Here is a 22,449-nt window from a genome sequence, read left to right on the forward strand (position 1 = left end):
AAGTAATGATCCTAAATAATGTGTATTTTAAAATACCATGAGGTTGAAAGGCTCAATTCTATGCTGAGACACAAAGGTCTAGAGTATAAAGTGTTTCCGGTAGAAAAATGAAGAGAGAGACAGAACAATGTTTTGCTGCTTTTAAATAAGCCAGTCAAATAGTTCAGTCTAAAGGCTGTGTGTGTGTCAGTGTGAGATAATCCTGCCCTCTCCCTTCCTCTCTCCCGGTTCTCCAGGGAAATGAGTCACACCTGCTCACTGCCCTTGATGTGATGTTTGATATTCTGAATTCCCATCAGCCCTGCACAGCTAGGATGATGTCAGCACAGTTGACATTGTTAGATCCCTGCTCTGCGTACATCAACTCCCTGTCGTTCAGGCGTCAGCTGCGTGTGGTGAAGGGGAGGAGGCATTATTTTAGCAACCAAGCCCATGTATCCAGGATCCAGAAATGGCATCTGGCAGTTTGCTTTGGGGATTTCCAGCACTTCCCAGAATTTCAGCCAGATTAGAACACTTGCTCTGAGTTAAAAAGAAATTACTCATCCTCTTCCCATCAGGATGTGTGTGCTTTTACAAAATTTCATATCAAAATGTTTGTCACCAAAGTATGTTTTACAGAAGTCCTCATCCCATTTTTCCTCAATTCATTTGGAATATTCTTTACTGAGTTTTTAGAAATAATCTTGCTTCTAGTTAAAAATGGAAAAGCTTAAATGAGACCCTTCTGTCATCCTTCTATCTCAAGTCAAAAATATGTATAATATGAAGAAGCAAATTGGATAGAAAGTAGGTAATTATGCTCATGACAATAATAATCTTCTAAGATGTCTCCAGATAACCTATGGCAGTACTTCTAAGCCTTGTTTTCAAATTATACCCATTTAACAAAAAATATGCTAACACAATGAACTCAGACAGTTGCAACACATAGACATTTAAGTCTCTATTGATTATCTGGGAAGAAAGAAAGAGGGAGAATTTAGGGAAAAAAAACCTAAAAGGGTATGTATTTCGGAAAGTGTTAGAGTAGAAGAACTATGGTAGTACCATGCCACCACGCCATAGCTGTCAGAAGCCCCAACAATGGAGACTTAATGTCTACTTTTCCAGAGCAGTTTTTCTAAGTTATCATGGGTATCTTGGCTGCTTCATACAAATGGTCCCAGTTGTTTTACAGTTAATTGCTGTTCCACTTTCTTATTCCCACAAACATTTCTGAGTAGAATCTCTGCCTCCACAACATGTAGAGTGAAGAGGGAGATTTAGGTAGGTGCTGTGGTCAAAACAACCCTCCAATATTCATGTGTTGGAAGTTTAATCTCCAATGCAACAGTGTTGGGAAGTTGGCCTTTTGGGAGGTGTTTAGGTGAAGAGGACTTCTCCATCATGAATAGATTAAAGCTCTTATAAAAGAGACTTCAGAAAGTGTTCAGCCAAGTTGCTTTCTTGCCCTTTCACATTCTGCAATGTGAGGATGCAGCAAGAAGGCCTTTAAAAAGTTGGTGCCTTGATCTTGAACTTATCAGTCTCTAGGCCTCTGAGAAAATAATTTTCTGTTCTATATAAATTACCCAGTCTCAGATATTCTGTTATAACAGCACAAAACAGATTAACCAATAAGTATCCAGACAATGACAGTACTGGGTGATAAGTACTTCCATAAGAAATAAACCCAGGGTGCTGAGAGCAGAGAGAACCAGAATTCAACTCAGCCTGGAGTTCAGATACAAGAAGTCCTCAGGGATGACTTCCTTGAGTCTTCATAATTCTTTTCTCAATTATACTGCAATTGCTTTTTATAAGTTTCCTGACACTTTGTCCATCAAACACTACTAAAAATTTTAATAAGCAGCTCCACTCAGTCTAGGCAGCTTATTTTTTTTCCTGACATGCCTAAGGTACCCTGAGCATCCACATCCCACAAAATGAAAAACAGGTATTTCATTTGGCTTCTCATAACAGGAAAAATGTGAAGAGTTCAGAGAGCTCTCTCTTTCCATCTCAAGATCAGAATAGGTGAGGGCTGGTGGCTATATACAACATTTTCTGGTTCCCCTTCCCACAATGGGTTACTTTCCACGCTGTACTGTAACTGCTTATTAGCTTGTCCTTCACCTTCAAAAAACCAAGTTTTTTGAAAGTATAATTCTTTATCTTATTTACCCCACAGTATCTCCCAGCTATAACCAGTTTAACCTAGATCCTAGATCAGAGCAAGTGTTCAATACATTTTACTGTTGAATAAATATTTTATGCTAAACATCTCTTTCTGATTTTAATCCTAACTTTACCCCTACAGTTTGGAGCAGTGTTTCCTAGCATTTTTCACATATTAGCCATATAGAAAATGAAAGTATTTTTAGGGCATAATTAGGTAAATGAGGGAGGCTGCTCCAGGCTGCAAGCTATAAGCCCCAGGCCCTGCCTGATCCCCTCAGAGCCCACCTTCCATACCACACCCATACCTTCCACTAAACATAGGGGATCCATAGAAGGACATATCTGAAACTCATATGACTTGAGAAGCTCTTCTGTGGTTAAAAAGCGAGAATGAAACTGGTTAACTTTCTTCCACTCAGCTTTCTGTAGCCTAGCTCTCCTTCCCAATATATTGCAGTGTTTTTACTATTAACTTTCAGTTTTTAAGGTATCTTCTTTGGAACCCTTGTGCATTGCTGATAGGAATGTAAAATAGAGCAGCTCCCACGAAAAACAGCATGCAGTTCCTTAAAATATTAAACACAGTATTATCATGTGATCCAGAAATTTCACTACTGGATATACACCCAAAAGAAGTGAGCTTAGACACTTGAGCAAATATTTGTACACCATGTTCTTAGCAGTATTATTCACAACAGCCAAAAGGTAGAAGCAACTCAAATGTCTATTGATGAATAAATAGACAAATAAAATGTAGCAAATACATACAGGGGAACAGTATTCAGCCTTAAAAAGAAAGGAAGTTTTGATACATGCGACAATATGAATAAAACTTGAAGAATTATGCTAAATGAAATAAGCCACTCACCAAAGGACAAATTTTGTATTATTCTGTTTACATGAGATGCCTAGTTAAATGGTGGTTTCCAGGGGCTTGAGGGAGGGGGCAATGAGGAAGTCATTGTGTAGTGGTGTGAGAAGTTTCAGTTCAGGAAGATGTAAGAATTCTGAAGAGGGATAGTGGTGATGGTAGCAGAACAATGTAAATGTACTTAATGTCACATCTGCACACATAAAAATGGTTAAAATGATAAATTTTATCTTATATGTTACCACAATCAAATAAGTATATCTTTTTAAATGGCATTACTAAAACATATAAAATCATAATAATTATTACTATATCTATCTGTGGAATGATTAATGGAATGTTTGGATGCACTGTTATATGACCAGACATCATGGAAAGCCACTTTGTTTCTTATCTTGCAAAGCAGAGATTTGTCAACAAATGTTCATTAGTCGCATCCCCAACCCCAGCTCATCAGTGCCGCCACCAGTGTTTGTTGTCCAGATGGCTCTCTGACATTTCACACATTATGCAATTCTCAAGTCATTTCAGACTGGATCTCAACTTGACTTCTTTGTCATAAGCATAGGCTCACACACTTTTTTTCATTCTCACTCTTGCCTTAAATTTTTAATAAATTGTGATTAACATTTAAATCCAAATGCAAAAGCCCTGACCGACTTGCACTTACACTAATCAATGCTTCCAAGAAATGCAAACCTCTAGTCTCTTGAAGATGGAGCATAGTTTTGGACTTACAGATTTTCATAGTATGCCTAGCATTAAATTAGCACTTTTCTCATGATGTGTTTACACAGCACAGCACAGAATTTCACATGACTTGATCGGCCTGTTCTTTTGCTCATTTCACGCCCAGGCTTTCCAATATAAAAATTATATATATATATTTTTTTCTCACCCAGTTTCTATGCTTTCTTTCTCACCTTCATCTTAAATGCTTGATTTAGAGTCCCATTTCTCATTCTCTGATAAGAAAATCATATTGCTGACAAATTAAAGATGTAGTCTTGTTGGGAGTGAACAGAGGCAATTTTAGTCACAAAGAATGGTACAGTCAGCCCAAGAGAAACTGTCAGGAGCATGAGTTTTGTAGGCCTAAAAACTATGTTTAGCAATGTAATCTTTATAAGACAACATATATAATTGTAGCAAGGTAATCTGGAGATTATCTATACTTCAATTCTCTCACCATTGTAGCTTCAACCCCTGTCAAACTGCCTGGCACACAGTAGGCCTTCAATTCCACTCCACAGCACCATCTTCTAAATCAATAAATGATGAGGTGTTTAGCACCTAGAAATAAGGTGCTTAGTAGAAAGGGAATGAAAGTAAGTGTGAAGTTGATTATAATACCTTCTACTTCACTGAGACCTGGCCCTGAAGGGTTAGGAACAGTCCTAGGAAGAATTAACATCCACATTGAAAAACAATAGTAATGATGAGTGGAAGAGGGTGAAGAAAGTTTGAGCTTTGTCCTGGGGCAATCAGAAGCTATTACAAGTTTTTAAGCAGGAGAGAGCTGTGATCAGATTTGTATTTGGAAAGATCTGTAGATCAGAGATGAGATCAGACCAGAGAGAGAGAGAGAGAGAGAGAGAAATTTTTGAATCTAGCTATTTTTTGAATAAAGTTTTGGAGGATAAAATTTTGCCTATGGAGAATTCCTAAAGGTTCACTGTGTTCTTAATTTAATTGTGATCTATTTCTGACCATAAATGACTTTAAATACCAAATGACACCAAACTAGACTTGGCCTGCATCTAAAGTTTTGAATCAATTCCTAGAGGGACTCTGCTTTCTAGCTCCTTCTGGGAATTCTTTCCTGTATGTTCCAAAGATGCCTCAAACTCAACAGAACCCAAACCCACAGCCTTTGTCTGTCCCTCTTCCCTCCTTGGCCACTGGCTATGCGTCCTATATTCTTTATTTTTAGTAAATTTAAGCATTGCTTCTCTAGCAGGCCTTAAAAGCTAGGAAATTGTACTCTCATAGGTTGCCTTTTTTCCTTTACTATCTGCATGAACGCACCATACCATTTTACTTCCTAAAATCCTTACCTCTCCTCTGATCTTATTGATTATACCATAGTCCAGGCCCCATCATCCTTCACTTTGACTATTAAAATAACTGTTGCCAGGCTTCATTCTGTCCAGTCTCTCTACCTGAAATTCCCTGCTGTTTACTTTTGCTCCATTAAACTTTCTCATATGAAAATCTGCTCCTATTACTCTAAATTGGAACAAATTAAAATCGAATTTCTTCATGTGGCTCTGTATGGCTCTTGACTTCCTACCACCATCTTTTCTTACACCCAACTTTGGCGCACCAGCCCTAGTCACTGTCGCTGACTGACAATCTCTTAAGCAAAACGCAAACGCCATTTTCAATGTCATTTTCCCTGTTACTGGGCAAAATTAGCCAGTCTTGCTCTGTGTTCCAATAGCACTTGGTATATGTTTGGCTCTAAAAATATTGCTTTGGATGGTAATTACTGATTTATACACCTCCCTTTCCTCTAAATCCCCAGTCTTAACTCTGGTTGCATTGTCTTTAGGGTGAGTTGTATGGGTTTCAAAACTCAAACTGCATGCAAAATTCTATGGGCAAGTGTGGGTATGCATATGCACGCAGTTTTCATCAGCACTTAACGGGGTCAATGACCCCAAAAAAGTTAAGTGCCCCTACTGCCCTCGACTGGGAACATTTTTAGGGCACAGAACATACTGTGCTCTTCTTTGTACAGCCAGCTTATTGAAGAGTCTGATCTCAGTAGGCCATAAACATGAAACAGTTTTATTTTTCTCTAATCATTACTTTGAACTAGATTCTGTCAAATATACCTTTCCTGCTCTTTAATGACATCACAGACAGATCTTATAACTTTCTAGGCTCCTTCAGTTATTAAAAAGACCAGTTCACATGTTTGGCTCCTGATTCAAACAAATCAACTCTAAGAAGACACTTCGAAACAATCAGGACATTTCGATATGGACTAGTAGGAAAGAATATCATGAAAGTAATGTTGATATTATTTGGTATATTAATGAAATTGTTATATCTTTTTTACATGCCAAAGCATTAGAGATGTGTGCTCATTTTCAGATAAAAACTGCAAAATATTTGAAGTTCAGTTTACAATGCTTCAGAAAAACAGTGGGAGCAACAGATTAAGCAAGACTGACAAAACGTTACTGATTGTTGAAGTTGAGGAAGGAGTACATGGGTGTTCTTAATAAAAGTATTTCTATTTTGTGTATATTTGAATTTCTAATAAGAATTTTCTTCTAAACTCAGTTCAGTCAAATTAAAAACTCCACTCTCATTCATATTCAGTGGTGTGCTGGTAAATGTTTAACAACTAGCTCTATAGAAAAAAAGGAAAAGAAAGTCCTGATTTGTAGCATTTGCCAATTTTTATGGCTCTAATACTTCTACCATGGCCAATTTCAAACTGCCAATTTAATGCCACTGAATGAAGAGTTGGAAGGAGATGAGCAATAATACACTATTTTTCAGTATTTCTACAACTTATAGCAGATGTAAGTAATTGCATAAAATAAAATGTAGAAAAAATTAAGAAGTGATGACTTCTGAATATGTATTGCCTTTGTTTTAATATTATTTATATTGGTGTATATGAATATAATTTAATTTTTTATTTTTATTTATTTTATTTTTGTTTTAGTAGAGACAGGGTCTCATTATGTTGCTGGGGCTGGTCTCAAACTCCTGTTATCAAAGAAACATTCCTGCCTCAGCCTCCCGAAGTGCTGGGATTACAGGCATGAACTGCTGTACCCAGCCTATTTTTTAATAATGACTATTTAATAACTGACTCACAAGATTCCTGAAAATTTAGCAATATGCTCTCAGGAACTGGTACAAGCCAAATTCAGAATGTCTCTGTAACATCCTTTCCTCTCTCAATTGCTGAATGAAGCAAAAGTTGAGGACCACTGCTCTAATGTGAATTGTCACATGCTCCTTCTTGCTCATTACTGTGAGCATATCCAGCTCCTTTTAATCAGGCATAACCAGCCAGGAAAAAGGAGAAGAAATAAACTACCCCCTTTCCTTCTACCACTCTCCACTCATGCTTCTCTGAATCCTTGCTTCAGGACTGCTCCTGGAATGACATATCAATGTATTTCCTATCATTTTAATCCCCATGTTTGCTTCAAAATAGTTATGCACATAACTCTACAGTATTTAATAAGTGCTTCCATCTCTCTTAAAAGAATCACTTGATTTTTCCATGGATTATACTGTAAAGCAAGAGGGTGAGAGGAACTTTTTATTCCATAAATATTGTTAGAGTATTGATGCCTTAAACTACTGAGTGAGCACCCTCTTGGCTTAAGCTTAACTACAATATATCCATCCATTATTTATAACCACTTAAACATTTTAAGTAGTCCAATCCATGATGTTACTTACACTTATCTTTTCTGTATTCTAAATCATGTGGCTTCAGTTTAACAATGAGAAACATAGTATGTGTTTTCATATCCCAATTGAGAAGACTAAATTTTGTCCTGTTTACATACATTTTAGATAGAAGGAACAATTAGAACAGAGTAATTCTAGCACAGAATTTTATCATAACCAAAACAAAAAATATTGCTTAACAGTATATACTGTACTTCCTGTAATTTTTACTCAACCTAAAAGCACAAATTTACATGGATTTTCAGGGTACAAATCAATTATGAGATTGCACCCCTAAGCCACTTGGTTTATGTAACAGATGACTCCTTTCTGTAAATAATAGGCTACACTGCCATAGTCACAGAATAATAATGCTGGAAGGAAATTAGAGAGTATATTATCTAGCCTACCTCTTAATGCCCAGAGAATTTTAAAGTTGACACATGTGTGCATGTGCACACACATAGACACACACACACACACAATCATCCAGCTAGTTAATAACCAAAAAAATAACTAGGCTGGGCACAATGGCTTATACCTATAAGCCCAGCACTTTGGGAGGCTGAGGTGGCAGATTACATGAGGTCAGAAGTTTGAGACTAGCTTGATCAGCATGGTGAAACCTTTTCTCTACTAAAAATACAAAAATTAGCTGGGCATGGTCCTGCACGCCTGTAATCCCAACTACTTGGGAGGCTGAGCCATGAGAATCACTTGAACTCAGGAGGTAGAGGTTGCAGTGAGTCAAGATCATGCCACTGCACTCCAGTATGGGTGACAAAGCAAGATTCTGTCTCAAAAAATTATACATATTTATTGAGCACTTAAGTACTAGACCTATTTGTATAAATCTCATTTGATATTTATGATTGTATTAAGTATTAAAATACCTGTTTCTCAGATGAGGAAACCAAGATTCAGCATGTTTAAGAAATGTAGTCATCCACCTAGGAAGTCAGAAATCCTGGATACAAATAGAATCTGTCTGATCCCAAAGCCTGTGGTCTTTGGCCAAAATCCCTTACTCCTCCAAATCTGGGACTCTACCCTTCTCCACTGACCCTAATCATCCTTTCACAGCATCCCAGTCCCATCTCAAAGTCCACAGTTAAACTGAATTTAAAAATGTATTAGTGCAAATCCACAAGGAGAAAGAAATAAGCCTTGATGCCCATAAAAATATGATGCCAGTAAAATCGCATTCATTTCTGTCTCCTAGGCTCTCTCTCATATACCAATGTGATATTGGGGACAAAAAAAGCAATGAGCTATTTCAATTCTAGGGTGTCTTGCCTGTAACTACTATCACATGACTAAAGGTATCTTTATAGTTATCTATGCAATATAGGGGCAGGGGAGGAGAAATATCTTTTCCTCATCTATCCTATGTTCATGGCTGAGGCTCCTATAACAAAAGACATTAACAAAAGACAGATTAATATAAGCACACAGGTCAGGAACGGTAGCTCACGCCTGTAATCTCAGCACTTTGGGAGGCTGAGGAAGGTGGATCACCTGAGGTTGGGAGTTTGAGACCAGCCTAGCCAACATGGCAAAACCCCATCTCTACTAAAAATACAAAATATTATCTGGCGGTGGTGTCACACACTCGTAATCCTAGCAAGTTGGGTGGCTGAGGCAGCAAAATTGCTTGAAGCCAGGAGGCGGAGGTCGCAGTGAGCCAAGATCACACCACTGAACTTCAGCCTGGGCAACAAAGTGAGAGTCTGTCTCAAAAAAATAAAAATAAAAGCACACAAATTTATTTAATTTAAGTCTTACATGACATGGGAACCTGTGTAAGGAAATAAAGACCCAAATAAATCAGTAAACCTATGTGTTTTTTGTGCTAGGTTTGATGAAGAATAGACAGTTGGGGAGAAATATTGGACAAAGGAAGTATAATCAGTCTAATAGTGATAAACTGGGAGAAACTAAACACGGCCTATTTGTTCAGATTATTTCCTGTGTCTTCAGTCCCTTTCCTCCAGGTGTAGGGAGGGAACTGTTCACATGAGGATTTTTGTTTTGCTTCAGGCTGAAGTCAGAAAATACTTCCTATGTTTCATAACCTGCTTCAAAGGAGGACAGAAAAGAAGGCAAGAGTGACTTTACTGCTTCTGCTGCTATCTCAACTGTGGAAGTACCATATTTTAGAGTAGTGTATCCTGACCCTATCACAGGTCAGGACAACCTGTTAGCCTTTCCAGCCACCATGCTTTATCTCTCTGCTTTGCTGCTGAAGATCCAGCACCTATAACAGTGTCTGGACTATAGTAGGAGCTCAAGAAATATGTTAACTGTGCAAAGCTACTTCAGGTGAGTGGGATTATGAACAGAGCAAGCCATCTGATACGATTTGTCTGTGCCCCCACCCAAATCTCATCTTGAATTCCCACATCTTGTGGGAGGGGCTCTGTGGGAGGTAATTCAATCCTAATGACAAGTCTTTCTGTGCTGTTCTCATGGTAGTGAATAAGTCTCACAATATTTGATGGTTTTAGAAAGAAGAGTTTCCTTGCACAACCTCTCTTTTCTTGTCTGCCTCCAAGTGAGATATGCCTTTCACCTTTGTGAGGCCTCCCAGCCACAGGGAACGGTAAGGCAATTAAACTTCTTTCTTTTGTAAATTGCCTCGTCTCCAGTTTGTCTTTTTCAGCAGTGTGAAAGCATACTAATACAGTAAATAGGTACCAGTAGAGTGGGGCATGGCTGAAAAGACACTCGATAATGGGAAGCGACTTTGGAACTGGGTAACAGACAGAGGTTGAACCAGTTGGAAGGCTCAGAAAAAGACAGGAAAATGTGGGGAAGTTAGGAACTCCCTGGTGACTTGTTTAATGGCTTTAACCAAAATGCTGATAATGACATGGACAATGAAATCCAGGCTGAGGTGGTCTTAGATGGAGACAAGGAACTTATTGGGAACTGGAGCAAAGGTGACTCTTGTTAAATTTTAGCAAAGAGGCTGGTGCCATTTTGCCCCTGCCCTGGAGATTTGTTGGAACTTTGAACTTGAGAGAGATGATTTAGGGCATCTGGCAGAAATTTCTAAGCAAAGCATTCAAGAAGTGACTTGAATGCTGTTAAAGGCCTTCAGTTTTAAAAGGGAAACAGCATAAAAGTTTGGACAATTTGCTGCTTGACAATGCAATAGAAAACAAAATCCCATTTTCTGAGGAGAAATTCAAGCCAGCTGCAAACATTTACAAAAGTAATGAGGAGCCAAATATTAATCACCAAGACAATGGTAAAAATGTCTCCAGGCTTGTCAGAGACCTCTGTGGTAGCCCATCCCATCACAGGTCTGAGGATAGAGGAGAAAAAAATGGTTTCTTGGGTCGGGTCCAGGATCCCACTGCTGTGTGCAGACTAGGGACTTAGCGCCCTGTGTCCCAGCCACTCTAGCCGTGATCAAAAGAGGCCAAGGTACAGCTTGGGCTGTTGTTTCAGAGGGTGGAAGCCACAAGCCTTGGCAGCTACCACATGGTGTTGAGTCTGTGGATGCACAGAAGTCATGAATTGAGGTTTAGGAACCTCCGCCAAGATTTCAGAGGATGTATAGAGACGACTGGATCCCCAGGCAAAAGTTTGTTGCAGGGGCGAGGCCCTTATGGAGAACCTCTGCTAGGGCAATGTAGAAGGGAAATGTGGGGTCAGAGTCCCCACCAAAGTCCCTACTGGAGCACCACTTAGTGGAGCTATGAGAAGAGGGGCACCATCCTCCAGACCTCAGAATGGTAGATCTACTGACTGCTTGAACTGTGCACCTAAAAAAGCCACAGACACTCAATGCCAGCCCATGAAGGGAGCCAGGAGGGCAGCTTTACCTTGCAAACCCACAGGGGCGGAGCTACCCCAGACAATGAGAACCTACCTCTTGCATCAGCATGACCTGAATGTGAGACATGGAGAACCTACCTCTTGCATCCAGCATGACCTGGTTGTGAGACATGGAGTCAAAGATCATTTTGGAACTTTAAGATTTGACTGCCCCACTGCATTCTGAACTTGCATGCAGCCTGTAGACCCTTTATTTTGGCCAATTTCTCCCACTTAGAATGGCTGTATTTACCCAACACCTGTACCCTCATTGTCTCCAGGAAGTAACTTTCTTTTCATTTTACAGACTCATAGGCAGAAGGAACTTGCTTTGTCTCAGATGAGACTTTGGACTATGGACTTGTGAGTTAATGCTGATATGAGTTAAGACTTTAGGAGACTGTTAGGAAGGCAAGATTGGTTTTGAAATGTGAGGACATGAGATTTGGGAGGGGCTAGGCCAGAATGATATAGTTTGGCTGTATCCCCACCCAAATCTAATCTTGAATTCCCACATGTTGTGGGAGGAACCTGGTGGGAGGTAACTGAATCATCGCAGCAAGTCTTTTCCATGCTGTTCTTGTGATCATGAATAAGTCTCATAAGAGCTGATGGTTTTATAAAGAGGTGTTTCCTTGAACAAGCTCTCTTCTCATCTGCTACCATGCGAGATGTCTTTCACTTTTTTCCATGATTGCGAAGCCTCCCCAGCCACATGGAACTGTAAGTCCATTAAACCTCTTTGTTTTGTAAATTGCTCAGTCTTGGGTATGTCTTTACCAGCAGTATGAAAACACAGTGCAAGATCCACAACTCCACTTTTGTTCCCCCTTGTACTGATTTTAAAAAGAGAAAAAGAAATAGTCCTTCACAAAAGAGAGAGAAGACATAACACTAAACAGATGTATTGCATTACAGAAGTGAAGGCTCAGAGTTTTAAGTGAAAAACACACCAAAGTAAAAATGACTTTCCTTCTTACAAATGTTTATTTTGTGAAAGGACACTTAGGCTGAGCCTCTTTAAAATATTACTGAAGAATGTAACTAGGCTTCTATGAGATAGACATTCATTTATTGAGAATTCCCCAGAGCCTTCTAAACAAGCATGTCCAGCAAGTTTGTTTTATTTTTTTCACTATTTTTGATGGAGGTTTTCAAAATGTGTGTCTTTTCCTCAGCAGTTCTTTTAATTAGTATACCCGTTACATTTGAGTAGGACAATTGCTACAGCTGTTTGTTATGGCTGCTTCATTGACATGAAAAATCTCAGAGACACTGTGCTTAAAGAGATCCTGTACAGCCTCTAGGAAAATAAACGACCCTGAGTGAATGCCAGGTTGTGGGTTGTGGGCAATTCTGCCACAGAAGGTGGTGGTGTGAATCGAGAAAAACATACCTAGGAAAATAATCTGGAAATTATGAAATGACTCAAAAAGGGAGAAATTGTTATTGAGGTAGTTGTTGATAATGGTGTCAAATTAATGCATTTCTTACCATAATTTTTGTCTTTAAAATAAGAAAAAAAATCACAGACTAAAATGAAAACTTGGGCAAATGGTCCAAGGAAAGGGATACTAGACTCATCTCCAATTTGGTACATGAAACTCTGCACAGAGCAGCGGGCAGGTGTTTACCTTTACAGGAGGGCTATGATATTACTAATAAACTGATAATCACAGTGTAATTTGTTTCTTCCTGTTTCAATAGTACCTCACTTATCAGGAGCATAACATCAGCTAATGTTCACCTACTAAAACAACGTTGGTATGCACAGGGATAAGAAGAGTAGCCAAAGTTAAAGTCAAAGTCACTAAATCTTGTGAGCTAGGGCACTCATTTATCTACCTACCTGTGATGGTTAATATTGAGTCTCAACTTCATTATATTGAAGAACACAAAGTATTGATCCTGATCCCGAGTGTGTCTGTGAGGGTGTGGCCAAAGGAGATTAACATTTGAGTCAGTGGACTGAGAAAGGCAGACCCACCCTTAACTGGGCGGGCACCATCTAATAAGCTGCCAGTGAACATAAAGCAGACAGAAAAATATGAAAAGGTGAGACTGGCCTAGCCTCCCAGCCTGCATCTTTCTCCCATGCTGGATGCTTCCTGCCCTGGAATATTTGGCTCTCTTCAGTTTTGAGACCTGGATGGGCTTTCCTTGCTTCTCAAGCTTGCAGACAACCTATTATGAGACCTCATGTAAGTTAATACTTTAACTTCCCTTTATATATATATATGTATATATAAACTCCCCTTTATATACATATATATATAAACTCCCCTCTCTATATATCCTATTTTATATATATATAAACTCTTCTCTCTCCATATACATTCTGTTATATATATATATATAAACTTCTCTTTATATATATAATAGGATATATATGTATATATCCTATTAGTTCTCCCAGGGGAGATATATATGTCCTATATCTATCTATATAGAAAGATTTATATCTATATCTCTCTATATATATCATATTAGTTCTGTCCCTCTAGAGAACCCTGACCAATACACTACCCAATCAGAACTTAATCACTCTTACTTTATGTACACTTCCAACAGCTCATCTTTATGGTTTCCAAGACCACAGCAGACTATAAGCAACATAATTTTATTAAGGAGAAGACCTACTTAAATCAATGTACTGTACATTGATAGTATAAAAGTGAAAAAAGTTATGAATGGAATGCCTGCAATATGAAAGGTAATTAAGAGTGAAGACAAAGACAAGAACTGTAGCAGTATAAGAAGACTTATGTAGAAGTAAGCAGCCTTGTATGCCTTGATGACTCTCAAGTGCATCACTGCTTTACAAAATAATCATAATGTGCATAATGATGACCTTGACATCAAAAAAAGGTTAGATGATGTTTGGTTCTCTCTAATTAAGAAGGCAGCAAAGTGTACAATCAATTTTAGAAGTATTTCCTTATTTCTAAGTGCATAAAATCTTAAATAAATTTTAAGGCAACCATTTGTTATCTAAAATCACTTATTTTAGTTCTGAATCACTGAAACTTATACAAGTTCTACATCTTATTCTTCAATCTCCCTTTCTGCACTTATATAAAGCCATGAGGGTGGGGTCCTCATGATTGGATTACTGCCCTGTAATAAGAGACCAGAGATCTTCCTTCCCTCTCCCAGCCCACCATCTGAGAATCTAGCAAGACGGGTCATCTGCAAGCCATGAAAACAGCCCTCACCGGAACCCAACCATGCTCACAATCTGATCTTGGACTTCTAAGCTTGCTTCCAGAGCCATGTGAAATAAGGTACTGTTGTTTAAACCACCCAGTACGATATTCTGTTATGGAAGCCTGAGTAGACTAAGACACAGATATTCCCCTGTACCACCCCCAGCAACTACTGTTCCCCATTTGCTGTCATTCCCTTAGGAAAGAGTTTCAAGTTTTTACCTTTCTACCCTTAGGAGAGCATGGGAAGGAAATCATCTCCCCTGGGAGGGAGAAGAACAGATGAATGAATGATGAAGCTGGTCATTCCCTATTTATTTTATTTTCATCAACTCCTTGTGCCAGCAGTCTTTTGCTCTGTGCCATTTTCTCTGCAGACACTAACACTAGCAGTCTGAGCCTATGCAGTAAAAAGGCTAGTAATAATTTTTTCTAAATATCTTAAGAAAGTGGAAAGAACAAAACTTGAATCAAAGAGATAGACAAATACTAGTATTGTTGATAGTAAGACAAATTTCCACCAAGGATATCAGTTTTTTCAAATATTATCCGATAATCCTAAAAAGGGTTTCTTACTCCTAGAAGGAAAAAGAAAAATAAACTCAGCACTAGGAGAGCACAATGAAAAGAAACCGAAGTTCAACCCAATAACATGAGTTAGCCCAGAATTAGGTCATAGAGCACTCAGAGTGAGGCTTTAAGGGCCATAAGAGAATGGCTGTGTTCAAGTCAAAACTTAGTATTAAGGGTCCCCATTTTGACTGGATCTCATTGAGGTCCAAGACTGTTGAATGCTGGCTCTAAAAAATATCCAAAATATTACGAAAATAATCTGTTGATAAGAAAACTCACTGTGATAAAGGAGGACACTGCCTCTTGACAGGCCTAGTAGCATCTCAGAAGGTAAAGGAAAAAGTTGGGATATCTATTGAGATTTTAAAGTCTGGTTTAAAGTGGGTCTTTCAATTAGAGGACTTGGTTAGAATTGAGAGAGAGGCTTCATATGATCATTTAGGATTGATAACCACAGCAAAATAGGTATTTTGAAGTGAGTAGTTCTGAGGGTCTTGGGGTACAAACTGTCTTTAATACTTTCCATTATAGACTTGACACGTGATTTAGTTTGGACGCTTGCCCCCTCCAAATCTCACGTTGAAATTAATCCCCAATATTGGAGATGGGGCCTGGTAGGGACTGTTTGGGTCATGAGGTCAGATCCCACAGGAAAGGCTTGGCGTGGTCCTCATGATAGTAAGTTCTTGCAAGATCTAGTTGTTTAAAGAAGTGTGATATTTCCACTTCTTCCTTCCACTCTTCAGTGACACCTGCTCCCCGCTTCACCTTCTGCTATGATTGTAAGCTTCCTGAGGCACTCACTGGAAGCAGATGCTTGTGCAGCCATGCTTGTACAGACTGCAAAACCCTGAGCCAATTATTTTCTTTGTAAATTACCCAGCCTCAGGTATTTCTTTATATCAATGCAAAAACAACCTAATATAGTGGGTCTTCCAGAAAGTTGCAAAAATGAACAATAAAGTTATTTGTAACTTTTATCTTCTAAGGCAAAAGCATCCTGGAATGCTAATGTTATATTGATGACAGCAGTGAGTAGATGTATTAGTTCATTTTCACACTGCTATAAAGAACTAAATGAGACTGGGTAATTTAGAAGAAAAGAGGTTTAATCAACTCACAGTTCCACTGGCTTAACAGAAGTATAGCCTGGAGGCCTCAGGAAACTTATAATCTCATGTCAGAAGGTGAAGAGTTAACAAGCACATCTTACTATGATGGAGTATGAGAATGAAAGAGAGCACGAGGAAAGAAAGTGCCACACTTTAAAACCATCAGATCTCGTGAGAACTCACTCACTATCATGGTAACAGCAAGAGGAAAATCCACTCCTTATGATTCCATTTCCTCCCCCTCCTCTGACCTGTGGGTATTACAATTCGAGATGGGATTTGGGTGGGGACACAGAATCAAACCATATCAGTAGTAAAATAGGCATAAGCCATGTAGATGGTTTTCATTCTCCTTCCATGATGCCCTTGATTGTATGCAGTTATATACAAGTCTATCCTCTTCACCCTTCACCTTCACCAGTAATTTGTAAACTCTTTCAGAGCAGAGCTTATACCTGCTCCTGATATATTGCTTGTTGTCTTTTCTGTCCTACACATTGTTTTAGCTTCAAAGTCACCATCATCTCTAAGATATATATATTCTGTAAGTCTCTATTATAATTTTCAACCATTCTAAAGGTAAAAACCTGCTAAACCAGGTAATGAGGAACACCAGTTGTGGGTTTTTCTAAATGAAAAATTAAGGAAACTAAAATCATTTTAGAGTTCCAAAGTATTTTCAATGTAATTCATTCTGAGCATGTATGTTTTGAGCTAATTTTAACCTGGATTGATTGTTAAGCTTTTTCAATGGTTTGCAAAACAGTGCTAAGATAAGGTAGCTTGGGTATGTAAACACATACTGTACTTTTTCCACAATATTAAGTGTTTGAAAATCACAGTTGTAAAAATTCCATTTCAGTGTGTCTTTATTTTTATTATACCAGTTTGCCATCAAAAAAACAGTGAAGTTTCCTAAGGAGAGGAGTTCCTCAGCACTTGAAAGGTCTTAGAACGAAATGTTTCTAATTATCACTGGCATTATTCCATCTATGTTAGTCACTAGTGCCACCATTGATGAGCTTCCCTATGAATCTGCTTTTATGTCTCATAAAATGCTTATCTCTTTTAGAAATCATGTTACTCTTCTTTTACTCACTTTCCTTGCATTTTATGTGTCATTTGACTAAATATTATAATGAAAGAAATTTGAGGTAAATTATAACTTTATAAAAAGGTATCTTAGAGACATTACTTGAAGCTACAATAAGAAAACTCTATGAAAACAGTGAAAACACAACAGTGGTCAGACTTTCGGCTACTATTTACCACACCCAGCATTGTACCAGGCATGCTGGGCATTTTTTCAATTATTTCCAAAGCCTGTTTCATATTCCAGATTCAAAAATGAGACCCCTGGGTGTCTGTGTAGATGAGAATGTGAATGTTTCTACTTCACATCATCACTCAGTGACCCCTCATTTCCTTAGGTAATCTGTTTGGGTCTCTTTTGGGAGGAGTTTCAAGCACAGTGGTAAGCCAAATGACAAACTATGCTCTCCACAGCCATCAGGTGATGGATTCTAGTGTCTCTGGAAGGCAGCAGAATACTGTTATATGGAAACATGTGAATCCAAATGGATCCAACCATGCCCCTGCCTCTGAACATTTTCTTTTGTTTTCACACCATGATTCACATCTTTTTTTTTGAGACAGAGTTTCGCTCTTGTTACCCAGGCTGGAGTGCAATGGCGTGATCTCAGCTCACTGCAACCTCCGCCTCCTGGGTTCAGGCAATTCTCCTGCCTCAGCCTCCTGAGTAGCTGGGAATACAGGCACATGCCACCATGCCCAGCTAATTTTTTGTATTTTTAGTAGAGATGGGGTTTCACCATGTTGACCAGGATGGTCTCGATCTCTTGACCTTGTGATCCACCAGCCTCGGCCTCCCAAAGTGCTGGGATTACAGGCATGAATCACCGCGCCCGGCCTATTTGCATCTTTTTAAGTGTTCCAGAGAAAAGGCTAAGAAATGCAACTGCAAGATATATGAGAGATAAGGTGAACAGTGCCTTTTATCCTGCTATTAAAATCTTGAAAGATTTAACTACAGTTAGGCAAGTAAATGCCTACAACTGTATTTCCCAAACTGTGGTGGATACTTGTCAATAGATGTGTAAAAAGGGTAACTTCTTTATATACATTTGAGAAAGATGGATTAAACAAACTTAAATAGATTTCTTGACTGAAGGATTTCTAGACCCTTTACTAAATTCTGAGAGTAATACAGTATACAATGTTTCCCCAGTTAATGTTTAAAAAAGAATACTTTTTCACAGATTATTTATCAGGATATGAATATTCAAGGGAAATTCATAGGAAAATTCAAGGCTGTAGAATTAATATCAATTAACAAATGATTCCAGTCAGCTCTCTTGCATCTCTTGTCAAAAGCAGATACAATTAATCTTGTCTTATTGATAATTCCCACCAAAGACATGGGACTAAATCCAAATGTATATAATGAGCTATATACCTGTCCCTCACCATTTACTAGCCGAGGGAAAAAAGAATATGCATGCTAGATGGCCCAGAAAACATGCTTATCCCTAATATCACCACCTCTGTAGGGTGGGAAAGATAATAGAGTCAGTCCCTCCACATGGACTAAGAGGAAAATCATTGGCTACTACACTGACATAATAATACCTACTTTATATGATTTTCAGGATTAAATAAGATAATGTATTTGAAGTACAGTACAATGCCTGGTTCACAGGGAGTAGGGAAACTGGTAACTGCTATAAACATAACAACATCAATATATCATTACACCCTTTCTATCTATGTAAGGCATAGTCTTCCACGGGCTTTCTAATCTAGAGCAACAGATTCCCAACTGACCTATTTCAAGAAGCCTCTCTGATAATTCCTCAGATTACATTGAAATTATCTTTCAGCCAAATGTGGGTGAAGGAGTGAAAGCAAACAGAACACACTGCCATGTGTGTACCTATGCAACTGTATTGCATGCTCTGCACATGTACCCCAAAACCTAAAATGCAATAAAAAAAAAAGAAATTATCTTTCAGAAATTCTTATCTGAGTATGCCACTCCTCTACTATTTATAAAATTCTCTATAAAATAAAGTTCAAACCTTGAGCACAGAAAGGTCTCTCTGCTGTCTGGTAAAAGTCTACCTTTCTAAGTTCATCTTCCACCATTTCCCTTATTCGATAGTCTCTATACTTTAGGTCCACTGTTCCTGTTATCCCTGAAGACATCACATACTGGCATCCATGCATCTAATAATTACTGTCCTCTGCATGTACTCCTACTGTTTTCTCAAACCGGGATATGCTTCCCTAGACTCTAAGTGCAGAAAGTCTTTGAGGCCAACTCAATTACTACCTAGATAGCAGTCAGACTTAATCACATTTGCCTGTCTGCTTCTGCACCATTTTTACTGCTCTTACAGAACTTCTCAGACATCCTTGTATACATGATTACTTGTGCAAGTGTCTATTTCCATGCATTACTCAGGATTGTCTGTCTCAGAGGATAGAAACATTATTTGAATTTGCATGGGAAAACATATACAGATTAAATTTAAAAGATCCTGAATCACTCAGGTAATTCATAGCATATATCCAGGTAGTCCCCCTTCCATGGTTTATCAAAAGCAGATAAAATCAATCATCTTTTAAAATAATTAACTACAAAAGAGCAGAAAGAAACCCGATTTCTGGGGAAAAAAATCACAACCAGAATTTTATTTCAAAGACAAACAAACACACATTGGTTTCTCTCCTTGAGTGGGATTTCCTTTCCTTTCCGAGGCATATCAAGGTGTAATTTACATATAGGAAAATACATCCTTCCTCATGTACCAATTTATTAGTTATGGCAAACACATACAGTCATGTAACAACCATCATAAACAAGATATAAAATAATTCTATCACCCTGCAAAACTCTCCTATGTCCTTTTATACCAAAACTCTACCTGCAGTTCTACGCCTTGGCAACCACTAAACTGCTTTCTGTCCCCTTAGTTTTATCTTTTTCAGAATGTCATATGCAGTCATACAAGATGTATCCAATTGAGTCTTTTTTCACTGAGCATAATGCATTTGAGATTTATTCACTTTATTCCATGCATCCAGAACTCGTTCTTCTTGCCTTACTCCTCTAATCAGGATCTCTTGTATTATGCTGAATGCGAGTGATGTGAGTGGACATCACTGCTTTTGTCCCGATCTCAGGAGAAGAGTATTCATTATTCATCATTAAGTACGATATTAGCTGTTATGTTTTTCATAAATGACCTTTATCAGGTTGATGAAGTCTCTTTGTATTCATAATTCACTGAGAATTTTTGGTAATGTTGCTGTTGTTTTAAACCATGAATGAAAATTGAATTTTGCAAAATGCTTTTTAAAAATCCATTGTGAAAATTATATGACTTTTCTCCATGAGTCTGATGATTCAATGAATTGTATTGATTGATTTTTCAATGTTGAAACAGTTTTGTATCTCCAGGATAAACCCCACTTGGTCATAACATATTATCATTTTTACATATCGTTGGATTCTATTTTCTAATATTTCCTTGATGATTTGAATATCTTTTAATGATTGATACTGACTTTTCATTTTCTTTATCTTTCATATGTCTGTCTGGTATTGCTATCAAGGTAAAATGAGTTAAATGTTCTCTCCTTTATTTTCTGGAAGAGTTTGTGTAGACTTCCTATTTCTTCCCTAAATGCTTAATAGAAAGGTTTTTAACTATAAATTATGTTTCTCCAATAGGCACAGGACTATTAAGGCTATTTATTTTCATGATAACTTCATTAGTTTTTGTCGTTTAAGGAGCTTACCCCTATCATCTAAATTATTGAACATGTGGGCATATGTTGTTTGTAACAATCCCTTATCCTTTTATTATCTATAGAATTAATAGTGATGTACCTTCTTTCATTTCTGATATTCATAATTTTGTGTTTTCTTTTTTTGCCCCTTGCTCAGTCTAGGAACAGGTTTATCAATTTTATTGATCTTTAGAAAGAAACTTATTTTTGGTTCCATTGACGTTATCTATTTTTCTCTGGTTTTTAAATTTCTTCAATTTCCACTTTTATCTTTATTTTTTATCTGTTTACTTTTGGAGTTAATTTAATTATCTTTTACTAGATTCTTAATATCTAGATTATGAATTTCAAGTCTTTCTTCTTACCTAAATTGTTTAATCTACAAATTGAACATATAGTACTTCCTTAGGTGCATCCCACATGTTTGATATGTTGGGTTCTTGTTTTCACTCAACTTAAAATATTTCTTAAGCTGAGCACAGTGTCACATGCCTGTAGTCCCAGCTACTCAGTAGGCTGAGGTAGGAGGCTCACTGAGCCTAGGAGTTCAAGACCAGCCTGGGCAACCTGGGGAGATACAATTTCTTTTTTTTTAAAAAAGTATATCTATGTACATCTATATTTTTCTCTCTAATTCCCTGTGTGACTTCCTCTTTAACCTATGCATTATTTAGAAGTGTGCTGTTTACCTTCCAAAATATGTATTAATTTTCTACATAACTTTCTGTTATAGATTTTCTTTTTTTGCTTAATTCCATTATGGGTCAGAGAATATACTCTGTATGATTTCAAATCTTTTAAATATCTTTAAATTTTGTATGGCTAAGAATATGGTATATCTTTATGAATGTCCCATTTGTATTTAGACAGTATATAAATATTCTTCTGTTGTTGGGTAGAGTGTTCTATAAATGTCAATTCATCTAAGGTGGTTGATAGTGTTGTTCATGTCTTCTACATCTTTACTAATTGTATATTTCTTTGTTCTCTCAATTACTGAGAGAATATTGAGTTCTCCAGCTACAATTGTGGATTTATATATTTCTGCTTCTAGTTCTATCAATTCTACTTCATGTAATTTGAAATCCTATTTTTAGGCATAAATATATATATATATATATATATATATATATATATATTTGGAATTGTTATGACTTCTTAGTCGTTAAATTCTTTTTTCAGTTTGTAATGTGTATGGGTACGTTCTGAGTTCCATCAAGACCTCCTCACTTACAGAGATTATGAAGAATGCCAAATCCTGACTTTCACATTTTGGCTTCTATCACCAGATTGACTGTCTTTCCCAGGGAAATTGAAAAACAAATTCAAACTGACCATTTATGTTTTTACTCAACCCTGAAGTAATATTACAACAAGGTATTAGGTTGGTGCAACATAATTGCGGTTTTTGCCAATAGCAAAGTCTATAAGAACACAGTATCTACTTCATAAATGG

At 37.6% G+C, this 22,449-nt stretch overlaps 1 protein-coding gene across 34 annotated transcripts in view; it reads right to left on the reverse strand.

Moving 5' to 3' along the window:
• Positions 1 to 22,449, reverse strand: part of LOC128929808 (uncharacterized) — a 399,873-nt gene that overhangs the window by 306,428 nt on the left and 70,996 nt on the right. The window contains exon 6 of one of the 34 annotated variants that reach the window (XR_013527637.1): positions 13,137 to 13,211. The exons of 31 other annotated variants lie outside the window; for them this stretch is intronic. The gene's annotated coding sequence lies outside the window, so the exon portion shown is untranslated. 2 more of the 34 variants (XR_013527655.1, XR_013527654.1) reach the window with 2 other exon arrangements.

The sequence above is a fragment of the Callithrix jacchus genome, chromosome 15, assembly GCF_049354715.1.
Source record: "Callithrix jacchus isolate 240 chromosome 15, calJac240_pri, whole genome shotgun sequence".
NCBI classification, from domain to species: Eukaryota; Metazoa; Chordata; class Mammalia; order Primates; family Cebidae; genus Callithrix; species Callithrix jacchus.